Consider the following 15,609-nt stretch of genomic DNA (forward strand, 5'->3'; position numbering starts at 1 on the left):
TGGATGGGAGACCGCCTGGGAATACCAGGTGCTGTAAGCTTTTTAAATTCCTTCATTTGGCAGCTAATACACTTCCCAAAATATTAAAAAAAACCCTCTGAATTCCTCTCTGAACTCTGGAACCAGCCAAGTCAGTGAACCCACTTCCCCTGATTCCATTCGGGGTAAAGTAGGTACAGTGACTTGGCTGGTTTAACTTAGCAAGAGCTGTCGGTGCCCCGGAGCAGAAACAGAAAAAAAAAAAAAAAAAACAGGTAAACAATTGAGGGGACAAGGGCCTTGTTTCTTTCGGTGCTGTGTCAATGCAAGCTGAGCTGCGCTCGGCTCCTGGTGCTGCGCCTATTTTTAAATAGCTAACTCTTGACGGCTGCTCTTGCTTACGGCCATACCACTCTGGCAATGCCTGATCTCATCTGAACTCGAAAGAAAGACAGGGTTGGGCCTGGTAGGGACTTTTGCAGCAAGTAGGCTGGGTTTACGATTGCTAAGCTAGAATCCTTTGATCCATAGTCATAAGCGTTATCCTTTGTGCCACTGGCACTCCGTTCAGCACCTTGTTAGCACATTGTTTGAAACAAGGACAAGGCTCTGTCAACCTGGAGTTCCATCACCACACATTCTGCTTTGTTTTATAGCAAGACGTTGTGTGGATGGGATGCTCTTACAGGATTCCTGACAGTCCCTCCATAGAACCCCTGAGATCCAGGGTCGGAGACTCTCTTCTCTCCAAGAGGAGGTTAAAAGCCATAGTTTCTTTTATGCATGTTTTATCAGGGCACTTAGGTATTGCTACAGCTCAGAGACTTACAAGTGGAAGAGATTACGCTGCAAGTTGGCTGGGTGACTTCTAAGTGGTAGGGACTTTTGCAACAAGTAGGCTGGGTTTACGATTGGTGTAGCTGTAGTAGACGTTAATAAAAATCTAGCGGTTGGGGCAGCCTTTGAAACCAGGGGAGCATCCCACGGGCTCTGTGATTGCGGCCTCTTAAACTCAACACACTCCAGAGTGGACCTGAACAGTTCCAGTGGGGGCGAAAGGCGACTGCAGTGCACTGGCTGACATCAAAGCAAAAAGACCAGAGCGAGCCAGCCAGGAGTCGAACCTAGAATCTTCTGATCTGTAGTCAGACGCGTTATCCATTGCGCCACTGGCCCTGTCTGCTTATCTTTTCATCTTTATCTTGTTGCTTGTGATAAGGACACAGCTCAGTCAACACAGAGTTCATTCAACACGGAGTTCGTTCAACACATGCTGTCCTTCGTTATTATGGCAAGTTGTGGTGTCGATAGGATGCTCTTACAGTGCATGTGACAGTCCCTCCCTAGAAGAACTGTGATCCAGGGTCTGAGACTTTCTCCTCTCCAGGAGGAGGTTACAAGCATTAGATTTATTTTTGTCAGAGCAGCTGCAGCATACTTGCGTGGAGGCCCACAGCTAGACTTGAGGGCAAGCTTCTGCAAGACCTTCCCTGGTGGTCTAGTGGTTAGGATTCGCCGCTCTCACCGCCGCGGCCCGGGTTCGATTCCCGGTCAGAGAACTTACTTTTGAGCTATGAAAATATATGCGAACTGCACAGGCATGAAAGGGCAAAAGACCTCCTTCGAGCCGGAGTCGAACCAGCGACCTAAGGATTGCCGACAACACACCTACAGTCCTCCGCTCTACCAACTGAGCTATCGAAGGCTTACGAGAGTCCAACACAAGCCCACCCCCTTAAAAGTTGCTGCAGTCCGACTGCTGGAAAAAAAGGGCAGTGGCAAAAAATACTCAAGGCTTCCCATACCGGGAGTCGAACCCGGGCCGCCTGGGTGAAAACCAGGAATCCTGACCGCTAGACCATATGGGAGCTGCCACTTATGAGGGCAGTCTTGGCAAAAACTTCAGTTCTTTCTAAAACAAAATTACAAAGACAATATCATGATTTGAAAAAAAGCAATACCAAAAGATTGGATTGAAATAATTGAAAAAAAAAAGAGTTGCGGGATAAGGAAGAATTACCAGAGGTCTATTTTAAGAAAAAAAAAATGGAGAAAAGATCAATATGAGCTTATGTACAGTTAAGAGTTTTTATGTTGTTTTTAGATCAAAGGCTTTTATAAGACCTATAGCATTCAACTACTGGAAGGAAAGATATGAGGATTTAAATGAAAAAGAAATATGGGGAAATGTCAGAATGAAATATATGGAACCAATTTTACAAAATTGTAATTATTTATTGAGACATAATTGCATATTAACAGAAATGAGATTGTGTAAAATGGCAATTGAACAAGATATAATATGTAAGGTGTTTAGGAAGGAAGGGGAAGGTTTATTACATTTGTTCTTCTATTGTGAAAAGTTGGAGGAATTATGGAAAAATTTAAGAAAATTGCTAAATCGTTAATAGGGGACAAATATGTGGATGAACAAAAGAACTGGGAAAAAAAATATTTATTTGGTCAAAATGAATGTGGTATGTATGCTTTTAATCTATGTATAACAATTGCTAAGTATGTGATTTGGATAAGGAGAAATATGGCTAAACATGATGGGAAGAGAGTGGATATATGGCGTATGTTTAAAAACAGAATGGAGATGGCTGTAAAATTGATATTCAACTATTTTATAGTACAAGAAAAGGAGGATGTATTTATAGAAATAATGGTAAAAGGGAACGTAATAGTTGAATACAAGGACAACATCTTAAGTTGGTTATGGGAAAAATATGAAGTCTAATAATGAGTGTTGTAACTATCATGTGATTTTTGTGTGATGTGATCATTTCTTTGTAAAAATGTAAATATTTGATTTTAATTTAAAAAAAATTAAAATATCTCATCTGAACTCGGAAGCAAAGCAGGGTTGGGCCTGGTTGGTACTTGGATGGGAGACCGCCTGGGAATACCAGGTGCTGTAAGCATTTTAAATTCCTTCATTTGGCAGCTAATACACTTCCCAAAATATAAAAAAAACCCCCTCTGAATTCCTCTCTGAACTCTGGAACCAGCCAAGTCAGTGAACCCACTTCCCCTGATTCCATTCGGGGTAAAGTAGGTACAGTGACTTGGCTGGTTTAACTTAGCAAGAGCTGTCGGTGCCCCGGAGCAGAAACAGAAAAAAAAAAAAAAAAAAACAGGTAAACAATTGAGGGGACAAGGGCCTTGTTTCTTTCGGTGCTGTGTCAATGCAAGCTGAGCTGCGCTCGGCTGCTGGTGCTGCGCCTATTTTTAAATAGCTAACTCTTGACGGCTGCTCTCGCTTACGGCCATACCACTCTGGCAATGCCTGATCTCATCTGAACTCGAAAGAAAGACAGGGTTGGGCCTGGTAGGGACTTTTGCAGCAAGTAGGCTGGGTTTACGATTGCTAAGCTAGAATCCTTTGATCCATAGTCATAAGCGTTATCCTTTGTGCCACTGGCACTCCGTTCAGCACCTTGTTAGCACCTTGTTAGCACATTGTTTGAAACAAGGACAAGGCTCTGTCAACCTGGAGTTCCATCACCACACATTCTGCTTTGTTTTATAGCAAGACGTTGTGTGGATGGGATGCTCTTACAGGATTCCTGACAGTCCCTCCATAGAACCCCTGAGATCCAGGGTCGGAGACTCTCTTCTCTCCAAGAGGAGGTTAAAAGCCATAGTTTCTTTTATGCATGTTTTATCAGAGCACTTAGGTATTGCTACAGCTCAGAGACTTACAAGTGGAAGAGATTACGCTGCAAGTTGGCTGGGTGACTTCTAAGTGGTAGGGACTTTTGCAACAAGTAGGCTGGGTTTACGATTGGTGTAGCTGTAGTAGACGTTAATAAAATCTAGCGGTTGGGGCAGCCTTTGAAACCAGGGGAGCATCCCACGGGCTCTGTGATTGCGGCCTCTTAAACTCAACACACTCCAGAGTGGACCTGAACAGTTCCAGTGGGGGCGAAAGGCGACTGCAGTGCACTGGCTGACATCAAAGCAAAAAGACCAGAGCGAGCCAGCCAGGAGTCGAACCTAGAATCTTCTGATCCGTAGTCAGACGCGTTATCCATTGCGCCACTGGCCCTGTCTGCTTATCTTTTCATCTTTATCTTGTTGCTTGTGATAAGGACACAGCTCAGTCAACACAGAGTTCATTCAACACGGAGTTCGTTCAACACATGCTGTCCTTCGTTATTATGGCAAGTTGTGGTGTCGATAGGATGCTCTTACAGTGCATGTGACAGTCCCTCCCTAGAAGAACTGTGATCCAGGGTCTGAGACTTTCTCCTCTCCAGGAGGAGGTTACAAGCATTAGATTTATTTTTGTCAGAGCAGCTGCAGCATACTTGCGTGGAGGCCCACAGCTAGACTTGAGGGCAAGCTTCTGCAAGACCTTCCCTGGTGGTCTAGTGGTTAGGATTCGGCGCTCTCACCGCCGCGGCCCGGGTTCGATTCCCGGTCAGGGAACTTACTTTTGAGCTATGAAAATATATGCGAACTGCACAGGCATGAAAGGGCAAAAGACCTCCTTCGAGCCGGAGTCGAACCAGCGACCTAAGGATTGCCGACAACACACCTACAGTCCTCCGCTCTACCAACTGAGCTATCGAAGGCTTACGAGAGTCCAACACAAGCCCACCCCCTTAAAGTTGCTGCAGTCCGACTGCTGGAAAAAAAGGGCAGTGGCAAAAAATACTCAAGGCTTCCCATACCGGGAGTCGAACCCGGGCCGCCTGGGTGAAAACCAGGAATCCTGACCGCTAGACCATATGGGAGCTGCCACTTATGAGGGCAGTCTTGGCAAAAACTTCAGTTCTTTCTAAAACAAAATTACAAAGACAATATCATGATTTGAAAAAAGCAATACCAAAAGATTGGATTGAAATAATTGAAAAAAAAAAAAGAGTTGCGGGATAAGGAAGAATTACCAGAGGTCTATTTTAAGAAAAAAAAAATGGAGAAAAGATCAATATGAGCTTATGTACAGTTAAGAGTTTTTATGTTGTTTTTAGATCAAAGGCTTTTATAAGACCTATAGCATTCAACTACTGGAAGGAAAGATATGAGGATTTAAATGAAAAAGAAATATGGGGAAATGTCAGAATGAAATATATGGAACCAATTTTACAAAATTGTAATTATTTATTGAGACATAATTGCATATTAACAGAAATGAGATTGTGTAAAATGGCAATTGAACAAGATATAATATGTAAGGTGTTTAGGAAGGAAGGGGAAAGTTTATTACATTTGTTCTTCTATTGTGAAAAGTTGGAGGAATTATGGAAAAATTTAAGAAAATTGCTAAATCGTTAATAGGGGACAAATATGTGGATGAACAAAAGAACTGGGAAAAAAAAATATTTATTTGGTCAAAATGAATGTGGTATGTATGCTTTTAATCTATGTATAACAATTGCTAAGTATGTGATTTGGATAAGGAGAAATATGGCTAAACATGATGGGAAGAGAGTGGATATATGGCGTATGTTTAAAAACAGAATGGAGATGGCTGTAAAATTGATATTCAACTATTTTATAGTACAAGAAAAGGAGGATGTATTTATAGAAATAATGGTAAAAGGGAACGTAATAGTTGAATACAAGGACAACATCTTAAGTTGGTTATGGGAAAAATATGAAGTCTAATAATGAGTGTTGTAACTATCATGTGATTTTGTGTGATGTGATCATTTCTTTGTAAAAATGTAAATATTTGATTTTAATTAAAAAAAAAATTAAAATATCTCATCTGAACTCGGAAGCAAAGCAGGGTTGGGCCTGGTTGGTACTTGGATGGGAGACCGCCTGGGAATGCCAGGTGCTGTAAGCTTTTTAAATTCCTTCATTTGGCAGCTATTACACTTCCCAAAATATAAAAAAAAAACCCTCTGAATTCCTCTCTGAACTCTGGAACCAGCCAAGTCAGTGTACCCACTTCCCCTGATTCCATTCGGGGGAAAGTGGGTACAGTGACTTGGCTGGTTTAACTTAGCAAGAGCTGTTGGTGCCCCGGAGCAGAAACAGAAAAAAAAACAAAAAACAGGTAAACAATTGAGGGGACAAGGGCCTTGTTTCTTTCGGTGCTGTGTCAATGCAAGCTGAGCTGCGCTCGGCTCCTGGTGCTGCGCCTATTTTTAAATAGCTAACTCTTGACGGCTGCTCTCGCTTACGGCCATACCACTCTGGCAATGCCTGATCTCATCTGAACTCGAAAGAAAGACAGGGTTGGGCCTGGTAGGGACTTTTGCAGCAAGTAGGCTGGGTTTACGATTGCTAAGCTAGAATCCTCTGATCCATAGTCATAAGCGTTATCCTTTGTGCCACTGGCACTCCGTTCAGCACCTTGTTAGCACATTGTTTGAAACAAGGACAAGGCTCTGTCAACCTGGAGTTCCGTCACCACACATTCTGCTTTGTTTTATAGCAAGACGTTGTGTGGATGGGATGCTCTTACAGGATTCCTGACAGTCCCTCCATAGAAGACCTGAGATCCAGGGTCGGAGACTCTCTTCTCTCCAAGAGGAGGTTAAAAGCCATAGTTTCTTTTATGCATGTTTTATCAGAGCACTTAGGTATTGCTACAGCTCAGAGACTTAACAAGTGGAAGAGATTACGCTGCAAGTTGGCTGGGTGACTTCTAAGTGGTAGGGACTTTTGCAACAAGTAGGCTGGGTTTACGATTGGTGTAGATGTAGTAGACGTTAATAAAAATCTAGCAGTTGGGGCAGCCTTTGAAACCAGGGGAGCACCCCACGGGCTCTGTGATTGCGGCCCCTTAAACTCGACTCACTCCACAGTGGACCTGAACAGCTCCAGTGGGGGGCGAAAGGCGACTACAGTGCACTGGCTGACATCAAAGCAAAAAGACCAAAGCAAGACAGCCAGGAGTCGAACCTAGAATCTTCTGATCCGTAGTCAGACGGGTTAACCATGGCGCCACTGGCCCTGCCTTCTAGTCTTTTCATCTTTAGCGTGTTGCTTGTAATAAGGACACAGCTCAGTCAACACGGAGTTCATTCAATGCATGCTGTGCTTCGCTATTATGGCAAGTTGTGGTGTCGATAGGATGCTCTTGCAGTGCATGTGACAGTCCCTCCCTAAAAGAACTGTGATGCAGGGTCTGAGACTTTCTCCTCTCCAGGAGGAGGTTACAAGCATTAGATTTATTTTTGTCAGAGCAGCTGCAGCATACTTGCGTGGAGGCCCATAGCTAGGCTTGAGGGCAAGTTTCTGCAGGACCTTTTCTGATGGTCTAGTGGTTAGGATTCGGCACTTTTACCGCCGCGGCCTGGGTTCGATTCCCGGTCAGGGAACTTCCTTTTCACCTCTATGGTGAACTTTAAGCTCTAGCTATGAATTTATATGTGAACTGCACAGGCATGAAATGGCAAAAGACCTTCTTCAAGCCAGAGTCAAACCAGTAACCTAAGGATTGCCAACAACACACCTACAGTACTCTGCTCTACCAACTGAGCTATCAAAGGCTTATGAGATTCCCACACAAGCCCACCCCCTTAATGTTGCTGCAGTCCGACTACTAGGCAAAAAGGGCAGTGGCAAAAATGCTCAAGGCTTCCCAGACCAGGAGTCAAACCCAGGCCAACTGGGTGAAAACCAGGAATCAAACTTGGCACAAACTTCAGTTCTTTCTGACCATGCGCACTTCACTGCCCCTCTTGCACAAGTACCACTCATACATTTGCGCACTCTCTCATACACAGTCTCATGGTTTCCGTAAGCTAGAATCCTCTGATCCATAGTCATAAGTGTTATCCTTTGTGCCACTGGCACTCTGTTCAGCGCCTTGTTAGCACATTGTTTGAAACAAGGACAAGGCTCTGTCAACCTGGAGTTCCGTCATGACACATTCTGCTTTGTTTTATGGCAAGACGTTGTGTGGATGAGATGCTCTTACTGGATTCCTGACAGTCCCTCCAAGAAGACCTAAGATCCAGGGTCGGAGACTCTCTTCTCTCCAAGAGGAGGTTAAAAGCCATAGTTTCTTTTATGCATGTTTTATCAGAGCACTTAGGTATTGCTGCAGCTCAGAGACTTACAAGTGGAAGAGATTACGCTGCAAGTTGGCTGGGTGACTTCTAAGTTGTAGGGACTTTTGCAACAAGAAGGCTGTGTTCACGATTGGTGTAGCTGTAGAAGACGTTAATAAAAATCAGCAGTTGGGGCAGCCTTTGAAACCTGGGGAGCACACCACGGGCTCTTTGCTGGCGGCCGCAGAAGTTTGATTAACTCCAGAGTGGAACTGAACCGCTCCAGTGAGGGGAAAGGCGACCGCAGTGCACTGGCTGACTACAAAAAGACTATAGCGAGCCAGCCAGAAGTCAAACCATACAACCTTCTGATCCATAGTCAGTCACATTATCCATTGCACCACTGGCCCTGTCTGCTTTTCTTGTCAACATTTGAGCTCTAGCGATGAAGATATATATGAACTGTACAGGAATGAAAGGGCAAAAAGCCCACTTCACTGCCCCTCTTGCACAAGTACCAATCATACATTTACGCACTCTCTCATACACAGTCTCATGGTTTCCGTAAGCTAGAATCCTCTGATCCATAGTCATAAGCATTATCCTTTGTGCCACTGGCACTCTGTTCAGCACCTTGTTAGCGTTTGAAACAAGGACAAGGCTCTGTCAATCTGGAGTACCGTCACCACACATTCTGCTTTGTTTTATGGCAAGACGTTGTGTGGATGAGATGCTCTTCCAGGATTCCTGACAGTCCCTCCATAGAAGACCTGAGATCCAGGGTCGGAGACTCTCTTCTCTCCAAGAGGAGGTTAAAAGCCATAGTTTCTTTATGCATGTTTTATCAGAGCACTTAGGTATTGCTGCAGCTCAGAGAATTAAAAGTGGAAGAGATTACGCTGCAAGTTTGCTGGGTGACTTCTAAGTTGTATGGACTTTTGCAACAAGTAGGCTGGGTTTACGGTTGGTGTAGCTGTAGTAGACGTTATTAAAAAACTGCAGTTTGGGCATCCTTTGAAACCAGGAGAGCACCCCACGGGCTCTGTGCTGGCGGACACTTAAACTTGACTCACTTCAGAGTGGAACTGAACAGCTCCAGTGGGGGGCAAAAGGCGCCCGCAGTGCACTGGCTGTCGGCAAAGCAAAAAGACCAAAACAAGCAAGCCAGGAGTCAAATCTAGAGTCTTCTGATCCATAGTCAGATGCATTATCCACTGCACCACTGGCCCTATCTTCTTATCTTGTCATCATTAGCTTGTTGATTGTAATAAGGACACAGCTCTGTCAATACAGAGTTCATTCAACGCATGCTGTGCTTTGTTATTATGGCACGTTGTGGTGTCGATAGGAGCATGTGACAGTCCCTCCATAGAAGAACTGTGATCCAGGGTCTGAGACTTTCTCCTCTCCAGGAGGAGGTTACAAGCATTGGATTTATTTTGTCAGAGCAGCTGCAGCATACTTGTGTGGAGACCCACAGCAAGGCTTGAGGGCAAGTATCTGCTCTCCCGTCCCTGGTGGTCTAGTGGTTAGGATTCGGTGCTCTCATTGCTGTGGACTGGGTTTGATTCCTGGTTAGTTCTTGAATGAGAGACCCCCTGGGATTACCAGGTGCTTAAAGCTTTTTGAATTCCATCATTTGGCAGCTGATACACTTCCAAAATACGAAAAAAACAAAACAAAACTCTGAATTCCTCTCTGATCTCTGGAACCAGCTAAGTCATTGTACCCACTTCCCCTGATTCCATTCGGGGGAAGTGAGTACCCTGACTTGGATGGTTTAACCTAGCAAGAGCTGTCGGTGCCCCGGAGCAGAAACCGAAAAAAAAACAAAACAGGTAAACTATTGAGGGGTCAAGGGCTTTGTTTCTGTCGGTCTGGTTAGTACTTAGATGGGAGACCTCCTGGGAATACCAGGTGCTGTAAGCTCTTTGAGTTCCTTCATTTGGCATCTAATACACTTCCCCGTGTCACAGGTCTGCTGCTGGTGTCTTTTCTCACATTCATCTTATTTGGGAGGGGTGGGACAAAAAAAACACAGGTAAACAATTGAGGGGACAAGGGCCTTGTTTCTGTCAGTGCTGTGTCAATGCAAGCTGAGCTGCGCTCGGCTCCTGGTGCTGCGCCTCTTTTCAAATAGCCAACTCTTGACGTCTGCTCTCGCTTATGGCCATACCACCCTTTAAAATTAAGATCTAAAAGTGGCTTAAACATTGAACTTGTTCTACAACGGCAGAAAATGAGAAGAGAAGAGATTAAAGAAAGAATGGAAGGAAAAAAAATTGAAAAAGGAGATGCAAGAAACATTTGTTTAAGTGACAGTGACTCAGAATGAATGGGGGTTATTGGTTTATCCAATAATTATCCTAATGAGTAATATATGTGTGGTATCACTGAATGTAAGAGGATTGTCAAAATGTGAAAAGTTTGAAAGATTAACGTGTTTGACAAAAAAGTGTGATATATTATGTTTACAAGAGACAAAGTGGGAAGATGAGATTAAAAATGAAATGAGAAAATTGTGGAATGGGGAAATATTTAGTAATGGAGATATAGAAAAGAAAAGAGGGGTAGCAATTTTGATAAAAAGAGGGATTTTTGAAAAAGTAGAATTAGACTATAAAGACACAAATGGAAGAATTATAATTAATAGTATATATAACTAGTTAATAGATAAGAATGAAAACATATTTATTTTAGGAGATTTTAATATTGCCATGCAAAGAATAGATATAGATGACTCAATGGATTTTAGAACAGACAGAGGAAGGAATGAACTACAGAATTTAATGAGGAAATGTGATTTGGTAGATGTATGGAGAGAGCAAAATGGTATGAAAAGAGAATATTCAAGAAGACAAATTGTAAATAGGATTTTAAAGCAAAGTAGAATTGACTTGTTTTTATGTAAGAAAAAAGAAGTACAATATGTCAACAAAGTTTTCTACAAAACCTATAGTGAGAGTGATCACGATTTTATATGGATAACGATGAATTTTAATGAGATTGAAAAAGGAGCAGGAGTGTGGATACTCAACACTGAGTTGTTCAAAATAGAAATGTATAAAATGGAAATAGAAAATATAATAATCAATAGTGTGAATGATGAAATGTTTGAAACAGAAACAAGTTTATGGTGGGATAATCTGAAAAATAGAATAAAAGAATACTCAATAAATATATCACAAAAAAGACAAAAGGCAAAAAAATTCAAGGAAAATCAAATTAGAAAAGAATGGGATGAAGAAATGAGTAAAGTAAATGGGATAAATGTTGACAAAATAATAGAATTACAGGAAAAGCTGAAGAAAATCGAAGAAGAAAAGTGTAAGGGAGTAATTGTTAGAAGCAGAGCTAAAGACATTGTAGAAGGAGAAAGAAGTACAAAATACTTTTATGAATTAGAAAAAACAAGACAGAGAGCAGCTATAATCAAATGTATAAAAACACAAGATGGGAAAACTGTTGAAGACAAAGAGGGAATTTTAAAGGAAACTAGACGATTTTATAAGGAATTATTTACAGAAAATGGAGTAGTTTTAAATGATGAAAATTTCTTATTAGATAAAATAACAGTAAAATTAAATAAAGAGGACGAGGAAATGTGCGAGAGTGAGATAACAGATTTAGAAATAGAAACAGCTATTGATCAGTTGAGAAATGGGAAAAGTCCAGGAATAGATGGACTACCAGTTGAGTTTTATAAAGTTTTTAAAAATGTTTTAAGTCCTATTTTAAATATAATATACAGTGATATTTATGAAAAAGGGGAGTTAACTAATAGTATGAAAAAAGGAATGGTTAAAATGATTTATAAAAGAAATGGAGACAAGGAAGACTTAAAAAATTATAGACCCTTAAGTATGTTGAACACAGACTATAAAATTTTAGCGAAAGTCTTAGCTAACAGATTGAAAGTAGTTGTACCAAACATAATCCAAACAAATCAAGCATATGCGGTTCTAAAAAGAGACATAACGGACGTCATAAACAATATAAGAGACATAATCTGGTATATGAGAGAGGAAAAAGAAACAGGATATATAATTAGTGTAGATTTGGAAAAAGCTTTTGATAGAGTGGAACACAAATATATGATGAATGTAATGGAGAGACTTGGTTTTGGAAAAAGATATTTACAATGGATAAAATGTTTATATACAGATATAACAAGCTGTATAAAAGTAAATGGTTTTTTAACTAAAGATTTTAAAGTAACAAGATCGATAAGACAAGGGTGTCCAATGTCAGCACTACTATACACACTTGTATCTGAAACATTGGGATTAGCAATTGATAATGAAAAGCAAATACGAGGATTATGTATAAAAGGAACAGAGTTAGAACAAAAAATATTTCAATATGCTGATGATACCACTTTAATAGTAAAAGATATTAAAAGTATTGAAAAAGCAGAGGAAATTTTAAACAGATATTGTAAAGGAACAGGAGCAAAAATTAATAAGGAAAAAACGAAATACATGAGAATAGGAAAAACAAAGGTTTTATCAGAAAAAATCCAATTTAAAGAGGAGAAAACCAATATGAAGATTTTGGGTATAAGGGTTGGTGAAAATGAAAATGAAACAAGGGATTTAGTGTGGGAGGAAGTTTTAAAAGGAATGGAAAAAAGATTACATTTCTGGAAATTAAGAGGTTTGTTTTTAATGGGGAAAGTTTTAGTTTTAAATTCCTTATTTTTATCAAAAATGTGGTATGTTTTAGGTACAGTGAGTTTGCCAATGAGTGTTTATAAGAAGATAAAAGCTATTGTTTTAGATTTTATATGGGACGGGAAACCTTCCAAGATAGCTTATAATACCATAATTGGTAAAGTAGAAGAAAGGGGGTTAGGTTTAATCGATCCACTTATCAGAATGAAAAGCATACGAATAAAAACTGTAAATAAATACTGGAAAGAAGAAAAACACGTATGGAAAGATGCGATGACATATTTTTTAAATAAATGTGGGGAAATGCAAGAATATATATTATGGATGAAGCCCAAAGAGAATATGATGAATGGGATTCCAGAATTCTATAAAGAAGTTATCAAGGCATGGGGAGATTTTAGAAAGCATATTGATTGTACTTTTAGTAAAGAAGAGATTTTAAAGCAACCGCTGTTTTTAAATGATTACATTAAAAAAGGGAATTACACTATTTTTTATAAGAAATGGTATTATGCAGGAATAAAGCAAATTAAAGATATCTTATATGAAGTGATACCTGGTTATGTACAGGTGCAAGTGATAAAAGATGCAATAATAGAAAACTATGAAAACGAAACTAAAGGAGTTATTGAAAATCAATTGAATAACTTGAAAAACAATATACCAAAAGAATGGAAAGAAATGATAGAAAATAATTTGGATATGCACAGCGATGAAGGAAGGGTGACTAACTTTAAAGAAAATCAATATGCTTTCAAAGATGGTATACTGAAGATGTTCTATTCATGTTTATGTAAAGACGTGTTTGTTATACCCAAAGCAGAAGAGTACTGGAAAAGATTATATCCCAATATAGAAACAAAGGGAATATGGCAAAATCTGAGAGCTTGGTGGAAAAGTCCAGTTTTAGAGAATTTTGATTACATTTTAAGGCAAAACTGTTTATTAAGTGAAATGAGATTGTGTAAAATAGGTTTGGCAAATGATGCAAGATGTAAAGTTTGTAATGAAGAAGATGAAGGTATACTACATTTGTTTTTCAAATGCAAAGAGTTAGAATGTTTTATTGGAAAAATTAAAGAAATGATAAATGAAATTGGGATTGAAAAACAGGTTGTTGATGAGGAATGGGAAACATTATTTTTATTTGGTTGTAAAACAGAAGGTAAAAATACAAGGTTCATAATTTCATTTTAACAGTTGCAAGAATTGTGATATGGAATAGAAGGAATGCTGTTAACAAAAGAATGGCAAAATATCTGTGTGTAAATTGTTTAAAAGAAAAGTGTCTGTACTGCTTAATGCTCTTTTCTATTATTGTAACACGAATGACAAGATTGATGTATTTGAAAAAGACTTTTTATGTGGGAATATATATGTTCAAATGGCTTTATATAATGTACATGTATTATTACCTGAATGTAATTGTTTTTAATTTTTGATATAAAATAAAGAAAAAAAAAAAAAAAAAATCTCATCTGAACTCGGAAGCAAAGCAGGGTTGGGCCTCTTTAGTACTTGGATGGGAGACCGCCTGGGAATACCAGGTGCTGTAAGCTTTTTGAATTCCTTCATTTGGCAAAAAAATTAATAAATACAATTTTTTTAAAAAAAGAGGTAACTATTGAGGGGCCAAGGGCATTGTTTCTGTCGGTGCTGTTTCAAGGCAAGCTGAGCGGCGCTCGGCTCCTGGTTCTGCGCCTATTTTTAAATAGCCAACTCTTGACTGCTGCTCTCGCTTACGGCCATACCCCCCTGTGCATGTGTGATAGTGGTACATTCCAGGAAGTGTTTGGCTGCAGTTGGTGAGAGAGGCTCACCACATTTTCTTCTGTTTAGTTTTATTTTTGACTAAAATACATTTTTGTTAAAGTTTTTTTTGAGTTTGTTTAGTTTATCCTCCCAGCAGCGTGAGCTGTTCGGGAGGAGTGTTTTTTTATTCCTATTTTTTTTGCAATGGACGGATCTACGGTGACAGACCTGGCAATGGCGGACGGATTTGAGAAGGCAAATGACAATGGACTGGACAGACGACAACGAGAAACAAACAGATCGGAGAAGGAAGCAAGGAAAAGGATTTATCTAAAAGAAGCAACTGTAACAGTGGACATAGGACAAACAACTGAGGTGAGAGCAATGGATTTAATTAAAGCAGTGACGGAGAGGATTGGGGATGGAAAGATTTTGGCTGTAAGACCAAAACAAAACAAGGAGTATGAAGTAACACTTGAAAGAGAGGAAGATGCTGATGTGTTAACAGACGGATTGACTATTAAAGGGATAAACTGTACAGTAAAGAGGCTACAAAATCGAGATTATGTTGTCTCCTTCATGCATCTGCCTGTCTATGTTGCTGACGTAGATATTTTAGAGAAATTGGATCATTGGGGAGTTTGTCCCATTTCAAAAATTAAAAGAAGGTTCTATCCGGGCACAGATATTGAAGATGGGACGAGGTTTGTTAAAACCAGATTCCCCAAAGAAGTGGCGTCCCTCCCGTACAGCACAAGAATAGAGACAGCAGAAGGACCACAATACTTTAGGGTGATGCACAGCCATCAGGTGAAAACTTGCAGGCTGTGCATGAGCCCAGATCATGTGGTGAAAGACTGTCCAGATTTTAAGTGTTTTAAGTGCGAGGAAAGGGGGCATTTCGCAAGGGATTGCGATGCGGTGAAGTGCCCGGATTGTAATAAGGTTTTAAATAAATGTGAATGTTGGATGGGGGAAGAGGAGGAGGAGGTAGAGCAGCGGGTAGACAGACAGATGTATGAAGGAGACAATATACAGTCAGAGGACAAAACAACAACACAAGACAGAAGAACAGAATCTAAAAGTGAAAAACTACAAGAGAATGAGGCTAATGGAAAGGACAGAGTCACTGAACAGGAAGGGACAACATGGACTCAAATGGATATGACTGACAGTTTAAGGAATGTTTTGGAAGCAGCAGAAATGAGCAATTCGAATAATAAAGACTTACAACAAGGACAACAGGA

The 15,609-nt window shown here is 40.2% G+C and overlaps 8 non-coding genes across 8 annotated transcripts; 2 read left to right on the plus strand and 6 right to left on the minus strand.

Annotated features, from left to right (window-relative positions):
- Window positions 1-1,082: 1,082 nt before the first annotated feature.
- trnac-aca (transfer RNA cysteine (anticodon ACA)) lies at window positions 1,083-1,155 on the minus strand. Its single transcript has one exon. It is a non-coding gene; the product is annotated as a tRNA-Cys (tRNA).
- Window positions 1,156-1,466: 311 nt separating this feature from the next.
- trnae-cuc (transfer RNA glutamic acid (anticodon CUC)) lies at window positions 1,467-1,538 on the plus strand. Its single transcript has one exon. It is a non-coding gene; the product is annotated as a tRNA-Glu (tRNA).
- Window positions 1,539-1,597: 59 nt separating this feature from the next.
- trnay-gua (transfer RNA tyrosine (anticodon GUA)) lies at window positions 1,598-1,684 on the minus strand. Its single transcript is given in 2 exon segments — window positions 1,598-1,633; window positions 1,648-1,684. It is a non-coding gene; the product is annotated as a tRNA-Tyr (tRNA).
- Window positions 1,685-1,775: 91 nt separating this feature from the next.
- trnae-uuc (transfer RNA glutamic acid (anticodon UUC)) lies at window positions 1,776-1,847 on the minus strand. The gene has a single exon. It is a non-coding gene; the product is annotated as a tRNA-Glu (tRNA).
- Window positions 1,848-3,957: 2,110 nt separating this feature from the next.
- Window positions 3,958-4,030, minus strand: trnar-acg (transfer RNA arginine (anticodon ACG)). The gene has a single exon. It is a non-coding gene; the product is annotated as a tRNA-Arg (tRNA).
- Window positions 4,031-4,341: 311 nt separating this feature from the next.
- Window positions 4,342-4,413, plus strand: trnae-cuc (transfer RNA glutamic acid (anticodon CUC)). Its single transcript has one exon. It is a non-coding gene; the product is annotated as a tRNA-Glu (tRNA).
- Window positions 4,414-4,472: 59 nt separating this feature from the next.
- On the minus strand, window positions 4,473-4,559 carry trnay-gua (transfer RNA tyrosine (anticodon GUA)). The gene is given in 2 exon segments: window positions 4,473-4,508; window positions 4,523-4,559. It is a non-coding gene; the product is annotated as a tRNA-Tyr (tRNA).
- Window positions 4,560-4,649: 90 nt separating this feature from the next.
- trnae-uuc (transfer RNA glutamic acid (anticodon UUC)) lies at window positions 4,650-4,721 on the minus strand. Its single transcript has one exon. It is a non-coding gene; the product is annotated as a tRNA-Glu (tRNA).
- Window positions 4,722-15,609: the final 10,888 nt, after the last annotated feature.

Source organism: Danio aesculapii, chromosome 4 (assembly GCF_903798145.1).
Source record: "Danio aesculapii chromosome 4, fDanAes4.1, whole genome shotgun sequence".
NCBI lineage: Eukaryota > Metazoa > Chordata > Actinopteri > Cypriniformes > Danionidae > Danio > Danio aesculapii.